The 23,695-nt window shown below is 36.3% G+C and overlaps 1 pseudogene across 1 annotated transcript; it reads right to left on the reverse strand.

The window, feature by feature from the left end:
• Nucleotides 1-1,380: 1,380 nt before the first annotated feature.
• On the reverse strand, nt 1,381-4,349 carry LOC143237768 (sulfotransferase ssu-1-like; annotated as a pseudogene). The gene is made up of 2 exons (XR_013020253.1): nt 4,329-4,349; nt 1,381-2,640 (listed from the first exon to the last, which is right to left on the reverse strand). The product of XR_013020253.1 is annotated as a sulfotransferase ssu-1-like (transcript).
• Nucleotides 4,350-23,695: the final 19,346 nt, after the last annotated feature.

Below are 23,695 nucleotides of genomic sequence, written 5' to 3' on the forward strand. Positions count from 1 at the left end.
TTTTTGGGAATTATTACTTCAGACATTTTCCATTTATTTTGTACCGTTGTGTATCCTTTACAAATTGTTTCAGTTTTTCGTTCTTTTATGTCTTTATGTTTCTGTGTTAAACTTCAAGGCAATAAATAAATGTATTTAAGGTTAGTGAACTAACCTTATAGATGTTTCTTTAACCTTCGTGTAAAAACCTATGTAACTGAAAAATATGTTTGATCTTAAAATATATTTTCTTAACACTGATTTCTATGCTAGAAACTGTATTTATCCCTAATCACTTTCGATAAACGGGCACTTCCACCTTGAAAATACACATACGTTTGTTACAATTCTACTTGGCTCTGATTCGCCAATCTTACTATGACGTAATCGTGATGGCTTTAACTCATAAAGACTTCCTAAACTAAATAATAAGTCCAATTTAACATTCAATTTACCAGTTGTGAACGAATTACAACCAAAAATACCGCACATATTATATACATGTTCGCTACATGAAGCTGGCTTTGTTATGCTTTTCACTTGCCATTGTCCTGATGAGGGATAGAATTCTCGCTTTTAGAAAATGCAGCAAATAGTGAATTGTAGGACAGTTTGGATGTGTACTTATCTTTAGTATCTTAAATATTTTAACTTCTGAATAAATCACAGGAATAAATTTGTAGCGTAAATTCTGCACATTCTTTAAATGTTACGTAAATATCGGTCCAAAGCGGTGAATAAAATGGTATCTAGCAACACCATACATATTGTTTTAATTTATCTTAAAAGGAAAACTCGTGCTTTACGAGTTAAACTTTTCTTTTGGTTGTTGTATTTGATAACACGTATAGACAGTGTTATGTATTAAATGTAACTAAAACAATTCAGCGACCTTCTTCCATAGATTGTTCATGTGAGAGGTTACGTACATAGACTTCTGAACGAATCTGATGTGGGCATTTTTATTATCGAGAGGTTAAGCCTATTCCACGTGGGAGCGTTATAATGTGACGGCCAATCCCAGTATTTGTTCGTAAAAGAGTACCCCAAGAGTTCGCAATGAGTGGTTATGAGAGGCTGTCTTCTCTCTAGTCTTACACTGCTAAATTAAGGACGGCTAGCGCAGATAGCCCTAGTGTAACTTTGCGCGAAATTTAAAACAAACCAAACCAAGCCTATTACACAACACGAGATACTTTCCAGTCACCTCTACTACAAAACACACCTCGAGCTGATTGGTGGAATAAAAATGACAAACCGATCGACTTATCTATTGAGAGATACTAATATAATGACGCTTTTCAAACCTGAATATCGGTAGCAGGTATTAAAGCCAAACTCAACACGGTGACAGTACCGGTGTTCTAAGTGTCGAAACACAAATTAAGAAATTCGTACACATTTTTCTATAAGTTTACAAAGAATGTTTATTTTAATATATATTTTCAAGTTTATATATACGGAATGTATACATGTATATAATTTGAATAATTTTATAAAATAATGTATAAAACTTATAAAAATAACATATGATGTTTGAACCAGTTCAAACCAAGTCACTATATATACTTTTGGATATAGATACATGTGAAAAACTTTAAAGTGAGAGAACGTCTGATACACCATGTTAATTATTCCCGTCCTTCAGTTTATAACTATATATAGAAAAGCATTATTATAATGAATTTTTCATTGCTTTAAAAATCAGTTAATAATCTCAAGTCAGATATCTTTCCACAACTGTGGAATATCAGTTCCTTCTGTTTTCTGCATCATGTGTTTCTTTAGTCTACGATACTGCTCGTCTGAAAAATTCTCTTTCCACTCTCCAACTTGTCCTTTACGAAAAAATTCAACTTTCTGGTCACTATCACCATCGTGACCAATATTGTATTGTAGTTTTTCCTTCATGTTGTTGAAACCGGTGTTTTCTAATATCTTATTTAATATATCTTTATCATCTCTGAGTTTCTCCCAGTAATTGTTTCCCAAGAATTTGGCTGCATTCATCACGCTGTTCTCTGGATTCAACTTCATTTCTTCGTAAGTAGTGAAAAAAGACATTAGGGTCCTGACGATGTGGCCACCAGGAAAGAAGATGATCAAAAAAGTCTCCATAATGAACTTCCCCTCGAATGAAGCATTCGAAAAAGTCATCGAAAGTTCCATCTTCGAAATGATAACAGTTCTTTATCTTCTTGGTGTGATGGTAAAAAGACACACAGCAATCGAAGGGATTACGAGCCACCAAAATATACTTAGCATCGGGATGATGCGGTGTGAGATGGTAAGGAAGATGAACTTTCAAAAGTCTTGGTGGTTTCATGGTTTCTGCCACTTCTCCTCCTATGAGTTCCAAGAAAGGAGTGTATTTCATATTCATGTCATCAAAAGAAGGCAGTGGAGCCCCTTCATTGATTATTTCCCATACAATGTACTGCATCCAGGTGGTTCCACATTTGGGATAAGTTACAATAAAAACGTCTTCTGGTCTAGCTTTGTAGGAGATTGCTGACCGTAAGTTTTCAGGAGTAAAGATGGATGTTGGAATAGGTAAACCCTCCACTGTATGTAAAGGAATCTTTCTGTACGTGTTCTTTGAATCGTCTTGGATCTTGAACGTTTTGGTGTTTTTGCCACCCATTTCTTTCTTTACCAAATCTGAAAATGAAATTAAAGATATTCGCATTAATGTTAGATATATGACATTTTTAAACTTCAAAAAACATATTTTATCATATTTAATTTTTCTTCCAAACTACCCAAATTTCATCTCAAGAATATCAGTAACCTAATAATCCTGATTAGACTACCAAATCAAAGACCTTTATATTCGTTACAACAATGATCTAAACCAAATTAACTGCCAAAATAGCGGAACATTTGAAAATTGTATTAAATTAATAATTCAAACGACATAAAATAAAAACATTGAAGCAAAGTAAATTAAACACCAATGACTATAGTTCGGAACTTACATCACACAAATATATACGCATAACTTCCGCGTTACCACATACCAAATTAGAAACGGCCGGATTAATATATATTTAACAACCGAATATATTAAATTCAGTGTTAATAATAACGATCGACTAATTAAATTTGAAATTATAATTTCATGTACACCTTTATAACCAGAAAGAATGTGTAGTGAAACCATCACGGCGAGAAGTGTGTATCAGGCAGCAATGTGTGGGTAAGTTTGTTTGTAGTTAAGCACAAAGCTGCACAATGGGCTATCTGTGCTCTGCCCACCAGGGTTATGAAAACCCGGTTTCTGGCGTTGTGATTATGGAAACATACCGCTATCCCACTGAGAATAGATAGTGTACAGAAGGCACCGTGATAAGAAACTCTTAGGTGCACTAATAAGAGTCATGAAAATATATTGGAAGGTTTACATACAGCAGCAGATATTGAATACATTGAGGTTATTGTTCCACAGCTGTGATGGATCAAGTTCAATACGGGACTGTTAATTTGATATTTTGTACAACTTCTAACTGTATCAAACAAAAATAGAGAGAGAACAAAATTCATTAGCTGGAATTCGTTAAACAATGTTTACATCTAAGAACCGAAACAACAAATATGGTTAAACTTAATCCGAGAATTGGGATACTCACAAAATATTTTAACAATTTTCCATCATGTATATCTATCTACCAGGTGCCACTTATTCACGCATGCTCAGTCGCACCTAAGGCTAAAATGGCTGTCAGTGCAGTTTTATACATGAGTAGAAATGTCTGTTAATTAAACGTGTACCGAAAACATTACACGTGAAGAAGGGAATATGACAACTAAATCTTTGAAACGTAAATCTACAGATTCCCTAAATACTATTGGTTAACCACTTAGTGACGCACGCAGATAATTCATATTCAATGTTGGAGGACAACACGCTCGTATGTAGACCATTTGTCTGATATCGTGAAAAGGAAAACTTTATTCGCAGATCAACCTTTCTCAAACGGCCTCTTACATCATGTGAACTGTAATACACTCCGGCTTGCCCTACTTCTGAGCCAGTGTTTGGAAACCACAAGTTCGTTACCGCCATATTGTCAGTCTTTGGTGTGGAAAGGGTTGACAAGTGACGCTGTCCTAAACAGTGCAGTGCGTTGTAACACTATGCTAGGCCTAACCTTCGTTATATATGCTATATGCGAGATTCCTTTAAAATTTCCGCGTATACTTAATATGTTGGGTACATCTTATTCTAAGATTGTAAAAAGAAAAGAAGTAGGCCTTTTCTTCATCACGATTCATTTATTATAAATATCACAACGGATTAGACCTACAGTAAACTTATATCAACCTAATTACACATAACTCACATCTACCTGTCGTATTGGGTTTGCTCCTACATTTTCATGTAAACTTTTATTAAATAAATATGCAAACGATTATTTTCTGTCAAATTAAGAAGGTCATAAGTATACGTACAGTTGGTAAACAGGTATCCGTCTACCATGCAACGATGACTAAACCTTTGTATAACCCAGATTCTTCAGTTTTTATAATTATTAAATTTCTTATACGCCACAAAGATTTTTTTTTTAATTTTCCAAACTGGAAACTTTTCATCCATAACGCACAAGACATGTATTTAAGTCAAACTTTTAAACCATTGCATAATACCACCTGATGTCTTTCTATAAGTCAATTAATGAGGCCCATTATTTCAACCATTGTATTAACAGAAAGTTTATATAAATATATATAACAATCCAGGCCTTTTGACGTCATCAAAGTTAAGACAACAACCGTATTGCACACATTTCTCATGAAGCATTTAATGTTTAATAAATATAGAAAATATACTTGATAATATCATACAGAATATAAAGCTGATATTATGACAAATTAATGAGTTTGAGTAATTTAATATTCTTTCATAATATACTTCTGTAACATAAACTAATATCCTGTAGAATATTGTACCAGTTTTTGTCATTTGGCTTTTTATTATTGAATTAATAATAAAACATTTCACAGTCCACTTAATGGAAAGTAAAGCGTTTTATTTCTTCAACTAAATTGTTTACAAGTGACACCTTTTCACGACTTACTTACAACTAAGGTTTGATTTGATTGTTTGAGAGAAAAGCCATATTGGGCTATATACTGTGTTTACCGCGAATAATCGAACCCCCGATTTTAGCTTTGTAAGTTCGTAAATTTACTACTGGCCCAGCAGGTGAACCATAACTAAGCAATAGTCATAACTTGCAAATACATCTCAACAGTTACTTGTTTGATAAGTTTCTTTTCCTATAAACAAAGAAAATTCAAAACTAATGCAGTATCTAACCGTTTGAATCACTAACTGAGTAATTCACAACAGTGTTTTATTCGGTACATATTTCTTCTCAAGACTGAAATGTCACGTGACCATTGCGTCATGTATAGACGCTCAAGAAATTTCTAGTTATTAAACAATACAAAATCTCTAAATTAAAATATTAAAAACAAGTTTCAACGAGAACTGATTTCTTCTAGGTCGTAATGAAGCGAATGTCCCTAATTTTTTCTACAAATCACGCTTCGTGCACGGTTTACATTTGTAATGTCCTATTTTTTGTATCTTTGTAGAAGTGGCTGAATGGTTTTAGAACACACAGTTTCTTTGTAGATAAAATCGGCTTGACTTACATGCTCTGACACTATGGTAGCTCTGACGTCATTGTGGTCAGCATTCATAATTAAAGCCTAAAATCATTTTATCTCCATATGATTAGTATTTGAATACCAAATGTAATACATGGTATACTCTTAAAAGAGTCAATTAACGAATGACCAAACCTTTAAAGAATCAAGAAATTATGAAAGGTGATAAACCTCATATTTATAAGTAGATCGTGATTTACATCCGAACTTACTGTCATTCGTCTGTCTGAACGTATTTATAAGTCGATAATGGTTCACATCCCAACTTACTGTCATTCGTCTGTCTGATCGTATTTATAAGTAGATCGTGATTCACATCTCAACTTACTGTCATTCGCCTGTCTGATCGTATTTATAAGTAGATCGTGATTCACATCCCAACTTACTGTCATTCGCCTGTCTGATCGTATTTATAAGTAGATCGTGATTCACATCCCAACTTACTGTCATTCGCCTGTCTGATCGTATTTATAAGTAGATCGTGATTCACATCTTAACTTACTGTCATTCGTCTGTCTGAACATATTTACAAGTAGATCGTGATTCACATCCCAACTTACTGTCATTCGTCTGTCTGAACGTATTTATAAGTAGATCGTTATTCATATTGTATATGTTAAACTACCTATACAAGTGAAACGTTTCAGAGAATATTTTGTTTTTCACCGTTCGGCTCAAGTGACTTTTAAGGATAAAAGAAGTGAAGTGGTATTTTTATGCCCCTCTGATTTTGAATATAAAATTATTTTTATCGGTAATTTTATTAGATGGAATTGTTAACAATCTTAAGAAACAGCAGTACTGAATTTTTGAGGTGTTTATGCTATTATGTTAAACAGCTGTTTTGAACAAGTATAGAGTTCTGTGGAAAGGTATGAATTGTTTGTTTTTGAATTTCACACAAACCTAACCTACTCGAGGGCTATCTGCTCTAGCTATCCCTAACTTATTAATATAAGACTAGAGGGAAGGCAGTTAGTCATCACCAACCACTGCCAACTCTTGGGCTACTCTTTTACCAATGAATAGTGGGATTGACCGTCACATTATAATGCCCCCACGACTGTAATGGCAAGTATGTTTAGTGTGACGGGGATTCGAACCCGCGACCCTCGGATTACGAGTCAAGTTCCCTAACCACCTGGCCTTGCAGGTTGCCACAAACACAGTAGCACAAACAGATAATTTTTTCTTATCCGCTAAGTGTTTGTTATTTTGGAATTTAGCGCAAAACTACCCGAGGACTGAATGCGCTAACCATCCCTAACTTTGCAGTGGTAGATTAAAGGGAAGGCAACTAGTCGGCACCCATCACCAAGTGGCTCAACGACAAGTGTGAAAGTTCATAACACTGAAACTGGATTTCTGTTATACAGATAACTCACTGTATAATTTTGTGCCTAAATACAAAAAAAAAAAAACCGTTATTGTAATACTACTAATAGAATAACATTGGATTCTAAATGTTGGAAGGCCCCGGCATGATCAAGTGGGTTAAGGCATTTGACTCGTAATCTGGTGGTCGCTGGTTCGAATCCCCCATCGTACTAAACATTCTCGCCTTTTCACCCGTGGGGGCGTTATAATGTTACTGTCAGTCCCTCTATTCGTTGGTAAAAGAGTAGCCCAAGAGTTGGCGGTGGGTGGTGATGACTAGCTGCCTTCCCTCTTATCTTACACTGCTAAATTAAGGACGGCTAGCGTAGATAACCCTTGTGTAGCTTTGCGCGAAATTCAAAACAAACTCAACCAATCGAAATTCACTGGACTCGTTTTTCATCTTTGAAGCATATCACGGTATTGAGTCCTTTGTTAATTAGATGTATCACGTCTGTGTTTAATTGTTGGTCGGATCTGTTAATTATGAGGTTAGTCAACGGTTTGTCGTGTTGGTGTCTTTTCTGTTTAAAGAAACTAAGAAACTTAAACCAAAGAATTATAAATAGAAGAAATGACATTTAACAATGTAGAAAAGAACAACTATCCCCTAACTTTGTAAAGGTAAAAACAATCAAAAAATTTAATCAGTGCACAAACATTATCCAAAATTCACAGAAAAAAAAAACTACTTAAAGCCATATTGAACACAAAATACAAAGAACTACATGACGTACAAAAACAAAAAATGAACCTAGACCATCAACTGGCATGCTGCATTAAACCAGAGATTTACGGACTTATACAACGAAACATAAACCAAATCAATACTAAGAACGACAGAGACAAAAAGATCTGCCACAACAAAAAACTAGAAAAACTAAGATGCAAACAACAGAAAAGACATCAAAACGACAAACCGTTGACTAACCTCATAATTAACAGATCCGACCGTCAATTAAACATAGACGAGATACATCTATTTAAGAAAGGATTTAACTTTGCAATAGCACCTTGGTACATTCCAACCTTAGAAATCAAAACATGTTTAGAAGATCTAGCCAGGAGACTTGTGATACATCACGGTATTGTTGTGATGGGTTCTAAAGAAAAGCCTAACTTCACAAATAGCAATTACCTACTTACTAATTTTCTCATTTCTTAGCTTTATCTATTCCTTCGTCGAAACACAAACTCGATATTCAAGAAATTCAATTAATAGGACTAAAACTCGCTAACTCAGTATTGAATCACAACGGTTAAATATTCCCTCTTCAGTATCTAAACACAACACCAAGCAGTGTGTGAGGCGATCACAGCACTGTGCTATTGAGCTGTTTGAATCTGCAGATGCCTACAGTTGAGTGGACAATTGAGCTAAAGGGAATAATAGTCTCGGACACCAGTACTGAGTATGCTGGATGCCATGTGCGGTCAGTTAAAATTGGTTAATGGTAATCTCACTGTTTCGGAATTACCACAGAAATCATTGTAATGTCCAGCAGAGAAGCTTTATCAATCTGACAAAAATAGAATATGGAATCCATTTACGTGCAACAGGGCAAGGTTAGTGATTACCAAATTACAGAGGGAGAACAGAGTCATAAGAGTAGCAACAGAAACGGCCTAACCCGGCCAAACCCTACGTTTATGTTTTGATCTGAGAAGCCAAATAAAGTACAGGACAAAGGATTCAAGCCAGTCAAGTACTTCTAAGAGAAAACACAACCAAAGGGCACACAACAGAGGCTTAAACTGAATAAGTCATGGGTCAGAGAGGCCATGAATGATGAAGAGGAGCTTTGTCCATGAGAAAATACTAACAGTGGTGAGTGGGTCTGGCCAGATGGCATTAAATTTAAACACAGTGAAGACTGACAGCAAAATGTGTGGAGAACAGTAAGAACTGATCAACAAAGACAAGGTAATGGAATGGATAACATCATACAGAGTTTGACATTGGTTATAGCAACGTATAGTTTAGACTGCATAGAAAGTCCTTTGAACATTATGAGAGGATCATACTCGTGATATACTTAAGTAACTTAATCACAAAATTGAAGACACTTTTGGCTAAAAAAAAACATGAGTAAAATCCTTTGAGGGGCTTGAAGACACATAATTACCTATAATGCAAGTCACATCAGGAGATCGTTCAATGAGAAAACTGACAACCTGTTTGGTAGGGCACAGCTCAGGACGATCTCGTAAGACCTGTATTGGATGTCATCAATGAAACATCGTGCAAACTGGAAAGAAATGGAAGCGAGATGACATTGGTCAACTGAAAGACTAAAGGAAAGAGATTGAATTCTTGTGTTTGTTCTAACATAAGACCACATAAGGAGTTTTTTTTTGCGTTTTATCCACCTTGAGAAATCAAATCTTGGATTTTAAAACCTGTATTGGATGTCATCAATGAAACATCGTGCAAACTGGAAAGAAATGGAAGCGAGATGACATTGGTCAACTGAAAGACTAAAGGAAAGAGATTGAATTCTTGTGTTTGTTCTAACATAAGACCACATAAGGAGTTTTTTTTTGCGTTTTATCCACCTTGAGAAATCAAATCTTGGATTTTAAAATTTCGTAAACTTTTCACTCGCCTACCAGGGACGGAAGTATAACAGTGGAGAAAGTGTGAAAGTATTTGGAAATGGCAGACGCTACATTTCACATTATCACAATAAGAACCTTAAGGATATGATAGGAAAGTGCTGACACTAATGTCATAATCCCGCAGTGTGAAATAAAGAGTGTCAGAAGAGTCTGAAACCACACATTATTTGTAGTTTTTCTTCATTTCAGAACTTGTTTGAATGTCACCTTTTCAGGACATCGGATTCACAGACGTTGAGGCAATGGGCCTCAAGATCTCGGGACTTGACTTCCACGAGTTTCTTTTCTCTGGGAATTGCTCAAGGTACGTGGGTACAAAAAGACCAGCGACGTCAAACACGTGAAAACGAACCTGTGACGAGTGTGAGACGACTGATGATGATACAGATATGTTTTGTAGTGTTAGAAGAGAATGGAAGTATCGTCACCCAGATTGTGTCGAATTAGAAGCATTGGTGTTCGCAAGAGGTCGCTTGTTCTCCTGGAAAATGAGAAACATGATTCTTTCTTTATTTCATCAGCATATGTATATGTATTTAAAAGTTTCTATTCACTCCACAACTTTACATTACTTAATACACTTAATTTTCAGTTCTAATAAAACCCACCAGGTTTGTCACTGTTTTACTTAAAATCTCTAGATATCTATCCTATACCTAATTATTGTGACACATCGCTACCACGGACACGCCTTCGATATGTGACATAATAATTATCACTAAGGTCACTAAAGAAACGGACGCTGCCTTGTTGACATTACCGACATAGTGTGCCACCTACCGGCAATACTGACAGAGAGTTATCAGCGAGACTGGTAAAGTCTTACAGGCACCATACACAGAGAAGCATAACATCGTAATTACTGGTATGACAACGTGAGTCACGGGTGAAATTATTCTCTAGGGTTAGGAATCTGAAGGGAGAAATCAAATTATACTATCACCTTACTGCGAACTGTAGTTTCTGTCTTCCATTTGAAAACACCCCCCGCTAGTACAGCGGTAAGTCTACGGATTTACAACGCTAAAATGAGGGGTTCGATTCCCCTCGGTGGGCTCAGCAGACAGGCCGATATGGCTTTGCTATAAAACACACACACAAACATCTATTTGAAAAGCTGTGCATGCAGGCAAAAACTCAACATTCATTTTTGAAATGACGATGAAACAAACATGAATAATGTTGATATCAACTTTTGTTTTAACAGGATATTCAACACCGGGTTATTAGTAATTAATTACACTGTTACTTTTACAGGATATTCAACACCGGGTTATTAGTAATTAATTACACAGTTATTTTAACAGGATATTTTACTGGGGACAGGTAGTTTTACTTGTACACATACATAGTTACAGAATATCTTAAACCAAAGTCTTAAACACTAAACCCATCAAATCTGACTCTGGAAACTTGCATATTTTCTTGAGTTTGATGACAAAATTTTGAAGGACGATCCCTCGTGTGTTGATTTTGTCTTAAAACCCACCCGTGGAAAGTTTCTGCGTACGTCTGTGATTACAAGGAATGCAGGTGGAACACATTCTCTAAATGTGTTGAAGTGTTTGTGGTTCCAGACTTTTCGGACACTGTGTGGTGAAAGTTGCATTAAAACAATCTTATTGGTTTCCTGGTGGTGACGTAACACACGATATATAATGATTAGAAATATGTACATAGGTTTCCTGGTGGTGACGTAACACACGATATATAATGATTAGAAATATGTACATAGGTTTCCTGGTGGTGACGTAACACACGATATATAATGATCAGAAATATGTACATAGGTTTCCTGGTGGTGACGTAACACACGATATATAATGATCAGAAATATGTACATTGGTTTCCTGGTGGTGACGTAACACACGATATATAATGATCAGAAATATTTACATAGGTTTCCTGGTGGTGACGTAACACACGATATATAATGATTAGAAATATGTACATTGGTTTCCTGGTGGTGACGTAACACACGATATATAATGATTAGAAATATGTACATAGGTTTCCTGGTGGTGACGTAACACACGATATATAATGATTAGAAATATGTACATAGGTTTCCTGGTGGTGACGTAACACACGATATATAATGATTAGAAATATGTACATAGGTTTCCTGGTGGTGACGTAACACACGATATATAATGATCAGAAATATTTACATAGGTTTCCTGGTGGTGACGTAACACACGATATATAATGATTAGAAATATGTACATTGGTTTCCTGGTGGTGACGTAACACACGATATATAATGATTAGAAATATGTACATAGGTTTCCTGGTGGTGACGTAACACACGATATATAATGATTAGAAATATGTACATAGGTTTCCTGGTGGTGACATAACACACGATATATAATGATTAGAAATATGTACATAGGTTTCCTGGTGGTGACGTAACACGATATATAATGATTAGAAATATGTACATAGGTTTCCTGGTGGTGACGTAACACACGATATATAATGATTAGAAATATATACATAGGTTTCCTGGTGGTGACGTAACACACGATATATAATGATTAGAAATATGTACATAGGTTTCCTGGTGGTGACGTAACACACGATATATAATGATTAGAAATATGTACATTGGTTTCCTGGTGGTGACGTAACACACGATATATAATGATTAGAAATATGTACATAGGTTTCCTGGTGGTGACGTAACACACGATATATAATGATTAGTAAGTTTGTGGAAAAAAAATGTGATAGTTTCCAGAAAACTGTGGTCATTGTTTTAGAATTATAGATGGCGCAACGCTGCATGGCTATTCACTGACAAACATGTTGCAAGGAGTTTCTTCTTTCGGGTGAGGCGAGTCTGTGTTTCGGCAAGGTTTAAACACCCTGGTGTGCAAGTAATAAACCAAAAATCTTTTCTAGTTTCGTAAACTTTAAAGAAAATTCTAGAAGTTAAGATGCGCGGACATTACATAGCGGTAAAAAAACAAACAAATCGTCTAACCAAAAACAAAACAACTGCAGGTTATGTTTAGTTAAGTTTCAGAATCGTGACACTGCTAATTTGCATAGTTTCTAGACATTAGGTCAGGATACAGTGTGTTCTGGTTTTTCTGTATGGAGTTGATGGCCCGAGTTCGTTGTAACACTGGCTTAATTATTTATGTTACACACATACACGTACAATCTGAGACCATGTAGTAAACAAGAAGATATACATGCTAACGTTTCTGTTGTCTGTTTATGTATCTAACTATTGGCTTACACATTAAATTTCAATGTATGACGAAACTGGATCACAACTGTAATAACAACTTGTCTAGCACTCTGGTTCTTCACCGATTGTTCGTTTAAAGTTAAGCACAAAGCTACATAATGGGCTATCTGTGCTCTGCCCACCACGGGTATCAAAACCAGGTCCTTCACTGAATCACAATTCTAACAACAGTTTCTCTAGTAATAATGTTCTTCACCTATATTTATATTATTCTGAAGGAAAAATTATTTATTAACTCACATTATTGGAACTTTTACCAGACACCGGTATTGTTTTCACTTAGTATCGACCACATCCATACTAGGCCCAGCATGGCCAAGCATGTTAAGGCGTGTGACTCGTAATCTGAGGGTCGCGGGTTCGCATCCCAGTCGTGCCAAATATGCTCGCTCTTTCAGCCGTGGGGCCGTTATAATGTGACGGTCAATCCCACTATTCGTTGGTAAAAGAGTAGCTCAAGAATTGGTGGTGGGTGGTGATGACTAGCTGCCTTCCCTCTAGTCTTACACTGCTAAATTAGGGACGGCTAGCACAGATAGCCCTCGAGTAGCTTTGTGCGAAATTCAAAATAAACAAACATCCACACTACATATGGCCAGCTAGTCTCGACCACATCCACATGGTCAGCTAGTCTCGACCACATTCACACTACACATGGCCAGCTAGTCTTGACGACATCCACACTACACATGGCCAGCTAGTCTTGACGACATCCACACTACACATGGTCAGCTAGTCTCGACCACATCCACACTACACATGGTCAGCTAGTCTCGACCACATCCATACTACAGAGGGCCAGCAGGTGTTTACCACATGAACATCATACAGGGCCAGATGGTGTTGGCCACGTGAACACTACACAGCTGGTCTTAACCACATCCATATTACATAAGGCCAGCTAGTCTTGACCACACTACACATGGCCATGTGTACATGTTCTGTTATGCCCTAGAGTCAACAGCATGATGATGTTTGTGCGTATGGATTGTACGTTACAATTTAGGGTATATGCTAACATTTGTCATGTTGTTATTAGTGCCAACTATATAATGGACTATCAGCATTCTTTCAACCGTGAGGAATCAAACCTATACTGGCTTTAGTATTACGAGTGCGTACAATTACACACTAACACTTTTCATGGCTACGCTGATAATACACCCACATTTTCCGGTGGTTATATGCTGTGAAGCGTCCCTTTGGTAAGGGTTTATATATTTACGTCTGTTAAGCCACGATACAGTTTACAACATGAAACAAATAAGCTATACATTCGCTTGTAAGATAAATGTTTATCTGATCATCGATGAAGTAAACAACAGAGAAGTCCGAATTTTATCCTTGATAAACGTTGAATACTGGACAGCCTAACCTGTCATGTCCAGATGGTTAGGGCGCTCGAATCCTAAGGTTCTCGGGTTTGAATCCCCATTACATTCAACATGCTCGTCCTTTCAACCGTGCGGCCGTTATTATGTGTCAATTAATTCTACTATTCGTTTTCGTTTCTAAAAGAGTAGCCCAAGCGGTTGGTGGTGATGACTAGCTGCCTTCCCTCTAGTTTTACACTGCTAAATTACGGACGGCTAGCGCAGAGAGCCTTCGCGTAGCTTTGCACGAAATTCCAATAAACAAACAAAACAATACAATTAAACTTGTGTTTGCGAGTATATTAAGATGAGTGAGTTATTACATGTTAAATAAAAAATGTCGCGTTTTTGTTGTCTTAATTACAATCGTCCGAATATGACGTCAGAAACAAACTGTTTTTTTTTAGCTTTGAAAATATGTAGGACAAACTGGAACATTATGACACAACTACTAGCAAAAAAACAACAACACTGCCCGAGTGCAGGAGTTAATGGGGTTCTGCTACAAAATGCTTATATATTTCTCATCCTTGTTGTTAAACAAACATTCAACAATTAATATGCACTGGAGGAGACTTTAGGGAAAACTTATTTGCTGTAGTAGACGGTATCGCCCACATTCCGTTGACAGAAGAGAGGGGAACTGTCCCCCTCACATTTTAACGGTAGTAGTAATGAGAGGTAGAGTGTGTTTTTCCTCACTGGTCCTGAGATGGTTTGGTGGTTAGGTGTTCGAGTTACAGGTCAAGGGTTCGATTCTTATCACCGAACATTCTCGCTATTTCAGTTGCATTGTGAAGGCATTATAATGTGAAAATCGATTCCATTTTTCATTGCTAAAGAGTATCCCAAGAGTTGACGGTAGGTGGTGTTGACTAGCAGCCTTCACTCTAGTCCAGCGGTTTTCAAAGTGTTTGTTTGTTTTTTGAATTTCGCACAAAGCTACTCGAGAGCTATCTGTGCTAGCCGTCCTTAATTTAGTAGTGTAAGACTAGAGGGAAAGCAGCTAGTCATCACCACCCACCGCCAACTCTTGGGCTACTCTTTTACCAACGAATAGCGGGATTGATCGCCACATTATAACACCCTGCGGCTGAAAGGGCGAGCATGTTTGGCGCGACGGGGATGCGAACCCGCGACCCTCAGATTACGAGTCGCACGCCATGCCGGGCCGATTCTCAAACGTTTCAGGCTCGTGTATCACTTTAATGGTTTAATCTTTTTAATAACAAATCCAGGCCTAATTATATAAAAAAGATAAAAACTGGTAATAAAAATTCATATTTTTAACACTTATTCATTAATACCAAGGATCCTATAGATTTTTTTTTTTTTCTTTAGAGGTGGTCACGATTAAAATATGTGGTACCATTTTTGTCAAGTTTAAGGGAAGAAACTACTTGCGACTCTGTGCAGGTAGAGGCGTGTCTATAAATGAAGATAGTAATGTGTGCATGTATGTCGAAAGGTCAGATAAGGCCCATTACAAATTTTATTATTTTATTACATTAATTGTGTCGTGTAACACCGGTAATACCACCAGTGGTACTTGTACCACAGTTTGAAAAATCCCTGCTCTGGTCCAACACTCTAAGTTAGGGTCAAGTAGCTTTGAACGAAATACAACAAACAAACAGTATTCACTAATAAAACTAACTACACCATGATAGATTTTACATCATAAACCACGAGAAGATGGAATAGTGTGTTACTTAGGTATGTGGGTACATATTGAGGTACTTTAAAGGGTGCTTTATGGAACAGCCTAAAAGCTCTTCTAAACCTGTTATGATAACAAAGCCCAAGAACATAGGGTCACTTGTGACACAGCGGTCATTTGTAGTGTTTTCATCAGAAATTTCAATATTGCTTACGAAATTTGAACGCAGATTTTAAATGAGATTGAAAATGTCGATTTATCTTTAACTGTTTGTATGTGAATGCTGAGAAATGTTCGTTACAGAAAAATTTTAGGTGGTTAAATTACGTCTCCTCGAAGACTCGAGTTACATTTCCATATAAAACGTGTTTTCGAGCTTTTGAACCTAAAACAACAACACTGGTTTGTAGAGTTTGTTAGGACAACAATATGACTTTTCTACAGTTTTCGTGAGTGCTACAGAAAGAAATATAGAACATAAATTATTTAACTCTATTACACTTACCTCCCTACTTTTCTGCGCGTTTATCTCGATCTTTCTCCGGTCTTCTTGAGCCCCACTTTTCAAAGTGTATACTACTTCTCTTCTCACAAACACTTCAAATCTGGAGATAAGAGACATGCTCCATGTGACGTCACCTTTCATACAGTTGATTGGCCGGCACTTAATTTAGTTACGTGTCCCACTTTCTAAACACGACTTTTCCCCGTTAACTATAAAACATTCTTCACCGGTATTTCAAGCGTAACTTAACGACATAATTAAAATATTTAAACACTGCTTTTCCTCACTTGAAATTTTCTGTATTGACACTCGAAGAATGAACTGTTTAGTACCCCATAGTGGCTAAGAAGTAAGTATGTGGTGCTAAAACGCTTAAAAATCGAATCCAATATTCACGATAAACCCTTGTGTAGCTTTATGTATTGCGATAAATTAATTCTCTTAATTTTTGGAGCAAAAAATTACGTAAACTTAACTTAATCAAAACGATAAATTATTTTATGTACCGTAAGTTGTTTTAAAATAAATAACGCAGTAGATATGAATTGACATCTCTGACCCATATATTCAAAATTATGTGATTTGTTTTTCGTTACAACCAAAACAACTCTTTCGTATGTCATGAACACTACACTGTCATTTGTCTTTACAAATATCTCGTTTAGTAGCTGTAATTTATAAACAAGAAATACAAATGACAACATCCTGGGGGGATGGGTGAGATACATCCCCCTTCATTTTAGGTGGGGGGGGGTATGGTGCATACAATTATCCCCCCTACAGTTTGGTCTGTTGAATTGTTTTATTGCATCACAGGCCTACAAATTGTGTGTTTGTTCTTGTGATTCTTGTGTTCTTACCAACCGAATTACATAATTAGGCCTAGATGTAGGCTTTTTTAGTAGCCGAAATGTACATCTTTAATATAGCCGTGCTTTTCGATCTAAGCGATAGTTTGTAACAGTCAGTAGGCCTAAGTATACATGCAAGTATCGTGGCAAAAAGATTACTCTGTGACTCCATGTTTACAGCTTTCAGGTTCACGTTATCAGAGATTACCAATTTGAAATTGAACAGTCCACATAAGTGGTTACAAAAATCATTCCCCCCCAATCGGGTGTAAAAAATCTACGTCCTTGATGACAACAACTAACTTCACACTATTAATTTGAGCCATTTTATTATAGAGGAAAGCTACGAAATAATATAATTAATTACCCCTGTCCGACAGTGATGGTATTGTTATACGATATTTACCCCTGTCCGACAGTGATGGTATTGTTATATGATATGTACCCCTGTCCGACAGTGATGGTATTGTTATATGATATTTACCCCTGTTCGACAGTGAGGGTATTGTTATGTGATATTTACCCCTGTTCGACAGTGAGGGTATTGTTATGTGATATTTACCCCTGTTCGACAGTGAGGGTATTACTGTGGATATTTACCCCTGTCCGACAGTGAGTGTATTGTTATATGATATTTACCCCTGTCCAACAGTGAGGGTATTGTTATGTGACATTTACCCCTGTTCGACAATGAGGGTATTACTGTGGATATTTACCCATGTCCGACAGTGAGAGTTTTGTTATATGATATTTACCCCAGTCCGAAAGTGAGGGTATTGTTATGTGTCATTTACCCCTGTTCGAGAGTGAGGGTATTACTGTCGATATTTACCCGTGTCCGACAATTATGGTATTGTTATATGATATTTACCCCTGTCCGACAGTGAAGGTATTGTTGTGTGACATTTACCTATGTTAGACAGTGAGGGTATTGTTATATGATATTTACCCCTGTCCGACAGTGAGGGTATTGTTATGTGACATTTACCCCTGTTCGACAGTGAGGGTGTTACTCTGGATATTTACCCCTCTCCGACAGTGATGGTATTGTTATATGATAATTACCACTGTCCGACAGTGAGGGTATTATTATGTAATATTTACCCCTGTCCGACAGTGAGGGTATTGTTATATGATATTTACCCCTGTTCGACAGTGAGGGTATTGTTATGTGATATTTACCCTGTTCGACAGTGAGGGTATTACTGTGATATTTACCCCTGTCCGACAGTGAGTGTATTGTTATATGATATTTACCCCTGTACAACAGTGAGGGTATTGTTATGTGACATTTACCCCTGTTCGACAATGAGGGTATTACTGTGGATATTTACCCATGTCCGACAGTGAGAGTTTTGTTATATGATATTTACCCCAGTCCAAAAGTGAGGGTATTGTTATGTGTCATTTACTCCTGTTCGAGAGTGAGGGTATTACTGTCGATATTTACCCGTGTCCGACAATTATGGTATTGTTATATGATATTTACCCCTGTCCGACAGTGAAGGTATTGTTGTGTGACATTTACCCATGTTAGACAGTGAGGGTATTGTTATATGATATTTATTCCTGTCCGACAGTGAGCGTATTGTTATGTGACATTTACCCCTGTTCGACAGTGAGGGTATTACTCTGGATATTTACCCCTCTCCGACAGTGATGGTATTGTTATATGATAATTACCACTGTCCGACAGTGAGGGTATTATTATGTAATATTTACCCCTGTCCGACAGTGAGGGTATTGTTATGTGACATTTACCACTGTTTGATAGTGATGGTATTGTTATATGATATTTATCCCTGTCCGACAATGATTGCATTGTTATATATTTACCCCTTTCCGACAGTGAGGGTATTGTTATGTGATATTTACCACTGTCAGACAGTGAGGGAATTGTTATGATATTTACCCCTCTTCGACAATGAAGGTATTGTTATGTGATATTTACCCATGTCCGAGAGGGAAGGTATTGTTATGTGACATTTATTCCTGTCCGACAATGATTGTATTGTTATATTATATTTACCCCTCTCCGACAGTAAGAGTATTGTTATGTGATATTTACCCCTGCCCAACAGTGAGGGTATTGTTATGTGACATTTACCCCTGTTCGACAGTGATGGTATTGTTATATGATATTTATCCCTGTCCGACAATGTTTGTATTGTTATGTGACATTTACCCCTATTCGACAGTGATTTTATTGTTATGTGATATTTACCCCTGTTCGACAGTGATTGTATTGTTATGTGATATTTACCCCTGTCCGACATTGAGGGTATTGTTATGTGACATTTACCCTGTCCGATAGTGAGGATATTGTTATGTGACATTTACCCCTATCCCAATAGTGAGAGTATTGTTATGTGAAATTTACCCCTGTTCCAGAGTGATGGTTTTGTTATATGATATTTATCCCTGCCCGACAGTGATTGTATTCTTATATGATATTTACCCCTGTCCGACAGTGAAAGTATTGTTATGTGATATTTACCCCTGTCCGACAGTGAAGGTATTCTTATATGATATCTACCCTGTCCGACAACGAGGGTATTGTTATGTGACATTTACCCCTATTCGACAGTAAGATTATTACTGTGGATATTTACCACTGTCCGACAGTGATTGTATTATTATTTGATATAATACCTTAATAATAAGTTATTATTATATTGTAACATAATACCCTGTTATGTGATACAGCGAGGGTATTGTTATGTTACACTTTCCCCTGTTCGACAGCGAGGGTATTACTGTGGATATTTACCCCTGTCCGACAGTGATTGTATTATTATTTGATATTTACCCCTGTCCGACAGCGAAGGTATTGTTATGTAACATTTATTCCTGTTCGACAGTGAGGGTATTTCTGTGGAAATTTACCTTTGTCCGACAGTGAGGGTATTGTTATGTGATATTTACCCCTGTCCGATAGTGAGAGTATTGTTATGTGACATTTACCCCTGTTCGACAGTGAGGGTATTACTGTGGATATTTACTCCTGTCCGACAGTGAGGGTATTGTTATGTGACATTTACCCCTGTCCGACAATGTTGGTATTGTTACACGATATTTACCCCTGTCCGTCAGTTAGGGTATTACTGTGGATATTTACACCTGTCCGACAGTGATGATATTGTTATATGATATAAACCCTGGCCCGACAGTGAGGGTATTGTCGTGTGACATTAACCCCCTGTCCGATAGTGAGGGTATTGTTGTGTAATATTAACCCCTCGTTCGACAATGGGGTATTATCGTGTGATAGTTACCCAGATATTTATTTTACAATATCTTGTAGCCCACAAGTTACTCTGAATGCTAAGTGAAATGTTTCAAATACCGAAAGTTGGCTAAATATTGAAAACAATAAGTTGATAGATCTAATGCCAACAAAATTTTAAACACGGGATAGAGTTATTAAAAATAAAAGTTGATAAATTATTATTTCACATATAAGTTCAGAATTGGTATTTTGCTGGATCTATGAAATACAATCTTAACTTTGACAAGAGAAATGTCTTTCATAGATATGGATTGCATGCACCAAAGAGTAAAGCCATCTAGCGTTAGGTTTCAAAATTTGTAGTGCACAATAGAAATGTTTAAACATTTTGGCAATGACTTTAGAAAAGAACAAATAAATATTTCTTCTTCAGACAATGTTACTATAATGGAGCTCGTATAAAACTCGGATCTTTGAAATCACCGAACCAGTAATAATTGAATAATATTTTTTTTTTATAACTAGGCAGTATTTTTACAGCTCAACAATAAAATAATACAATTGAAATTTCCACAGATTTTGGCTTGGTTTGTTTTGAATTTCGCGCAAAGCTACTCGAGGGTTATCTGCGCTAGCTGTCCCTAATTTAGCAGTCAAAGACTAGAGGGAAGGCAGCTAGTAATCACCACCCACCGCCAACTCTGGGCTACTCTTTACCAACGAATAGTGGGATTGACCGTCACATTATAACGCCCACACAGCGGAAAGGGCAAGCCTATTTGGCGCGACGGGGATGCGAACCCGCGACCCTCAGATGACAAGTCGAGTGCCTTGAGCACCGGGCCATGCCTGGCCATTTCCACAGAAATAAACACAATAGTATACTTGTCTTGAAAACATGTATAAGAAATCATTAGTTTCAGTATTGTGTAAAAGTAACAATAAAACCAAAGATACAATGTTGAAGTTGAACCAGTTGCACAGTATAATACAAGATGGTTTCTCTAGCAATTTAAAACTATAAATCTCACTTCTGCAATGAAGTGATGGTACAATGTCTAGTATGGACAACATGGTATAATCCATACAGACTTACAATGTCATATTTTCACCTTATTTTCCCTATGTCGTTTTAGAAGTTGTATCAAGTTTGATTGGATGAGATCTATTGAAATAACCCTAAAACGCCTGTTTTTCGGAATGACTATCCTAGACTCAGTATTAAGAGATGTTGGGCTAGCAAGGGTTAACATTACTGTTACAAGTTGTGTAATTGTTTTGTTTCTACTCGAATCTGTTTTTGAAAGAAAACTGGCACTAAAATATCAATTTAAAAATAACATCTTAAATTTGGAATGATTTAGAAATATACACATTTGAAACTTACCAAAAAATAGAAAATGAAAGAAATGAAACACTAGCCTGAATATAACGAGTATATGCAGGAATAAAAATATATTTATTATCCACAAGTTACAATGTACTGTAGAAAGTTAATATTGATAAAGTAGATCAGAACTCCTTCGCAGATGCCCTGTTCCAGTCACGTTCTGCCACCTTCAAAAAAAAAAGAAGACTTCTAGTCATGTACAAAGTCTTGTTTGAGTTTTTCTTCTTACCAAACTGTATTTCGTGGTTTTATATATTTAAATATCCAAGACATAAGTTTGTAAAATAAAATCAACTTCCTAAAAGCATGGCGATACAAAATTTCTTTTTGATTTCCAGCATGAATGTAGCTCGGTGATTTTGATATATTTTGCCTTAATCATACATTTTTTTTTCTTTTAAACACGACACCAGATGGACGTTATTTTAAAACCAATAAAAAGCTAATTTTTCATTTCAATCTTAACATCGTTTTTCATTCCACGCGACTTTTTCATAAATATTCATCACAAGTTGTTGTTAAGCGCTAAATAACATTAGGTTATTTGTCCTGTTTCCGCCACGGGTATCGAAACCCTGATTTTAGCGTTATAAATCTTCAGACTTAACGTTATTTCGATTTTATTAAGACTAACACATTTTCTTTATGTCAGATTTACCAGTATTAATTTATCCAATAGATTCGGATATGTCTTAGCATGGGTTTCATACGTTTAACGTATGCGTGTTTGATACGTCTTATAACATAGGTAGATACGTATAATCTCTAACGATTAAAGCATCTTCGCTCTATCGTTCATGAAGACAGCTAACAAAACAAAATCTTACAAAATATGCGTCTCAAGTTTTAAATTGAAATATTAGAGGGAAGGTAACTAGTACACAGCATTCACCGCCAGCTCTTGTATGACAGAATAGTGAAATGTGGAGTCTAACGGAACCCAAACCAAGAATCTTTTGGTTCACAGTTTGGCACGCTAACCACTATACGACGCCTGGCCCTGACAATATTTAATAAAAACATTTAATGTTAGAAATTGCAGTATTTAAAAATTGAAATATTTTTTATAATTAGAAATATTTGTGTGCTTTTATTGTTCATTTCAGATATAATTTTTTAGACTTTACTACTTTTGTATCGAATAATCAATAAAAGAAGGGTTAAGTAGTTCCTGATTGTATAAAAATAAACTTATAAGATATTTAAATCTACATTTATTTAGGAAAGACTGGAAGTGATATGGAGTGCTTCACAAGCACGCTAACAGCAGCTAGTGCTGTTTTAATTTTTCTGTCTTGCAACAATACGAAACTGTTGATTTGAACAAAATGCACGAGAAAGCATAAGATATTGCAAGGTCAAATAATTTGTTATTAAGTACAGAGCTGCACTAAGGGCTGTCTTTACTTTGCACCACGGGTATCGAAACCTGGTTTTATGCACTGCACTTCTATTACCTGTAGGATAGGTATTTTATGCGATGTAATGAATTTAAATAGGGTTTTGTATCTAATCACCCTACAGGTCTTACGTTGTCCACGTTTCCTTTGTGGCAATGAGCAGTGATTTCTTTAAAATTCAACAGATAGCAGCACTTGCATTTTGAAAACCAATAAGATATATTTTCTTGAAGAACATGGAAGAATTCACACACACACACAAATGTATTTTAATAACACAAACATTCAGATGTGCGTACTTAATAATTAGCAAAATATATTTTGCCAATTTAAATACCAATATGTAAGAAAAAACAAAATCATAACAAAGAACG

The sequence above is a fragment of the Tachypleus tridentatus genome, chromosome 2 (genome assembly GCF_004210375.1).
Source record: "Tachypleus tridentatus isolate NWPU-2018 chromosome 2, ASM421037v1, whole genome shotgun sequence".
NCBI classification, from domain to species: Eukaryota; Metazoa; Arthropoda; class Merostomata; order Xiphosura; family Limulidae; genus Tachypleus; species Tachypleus tridentatus.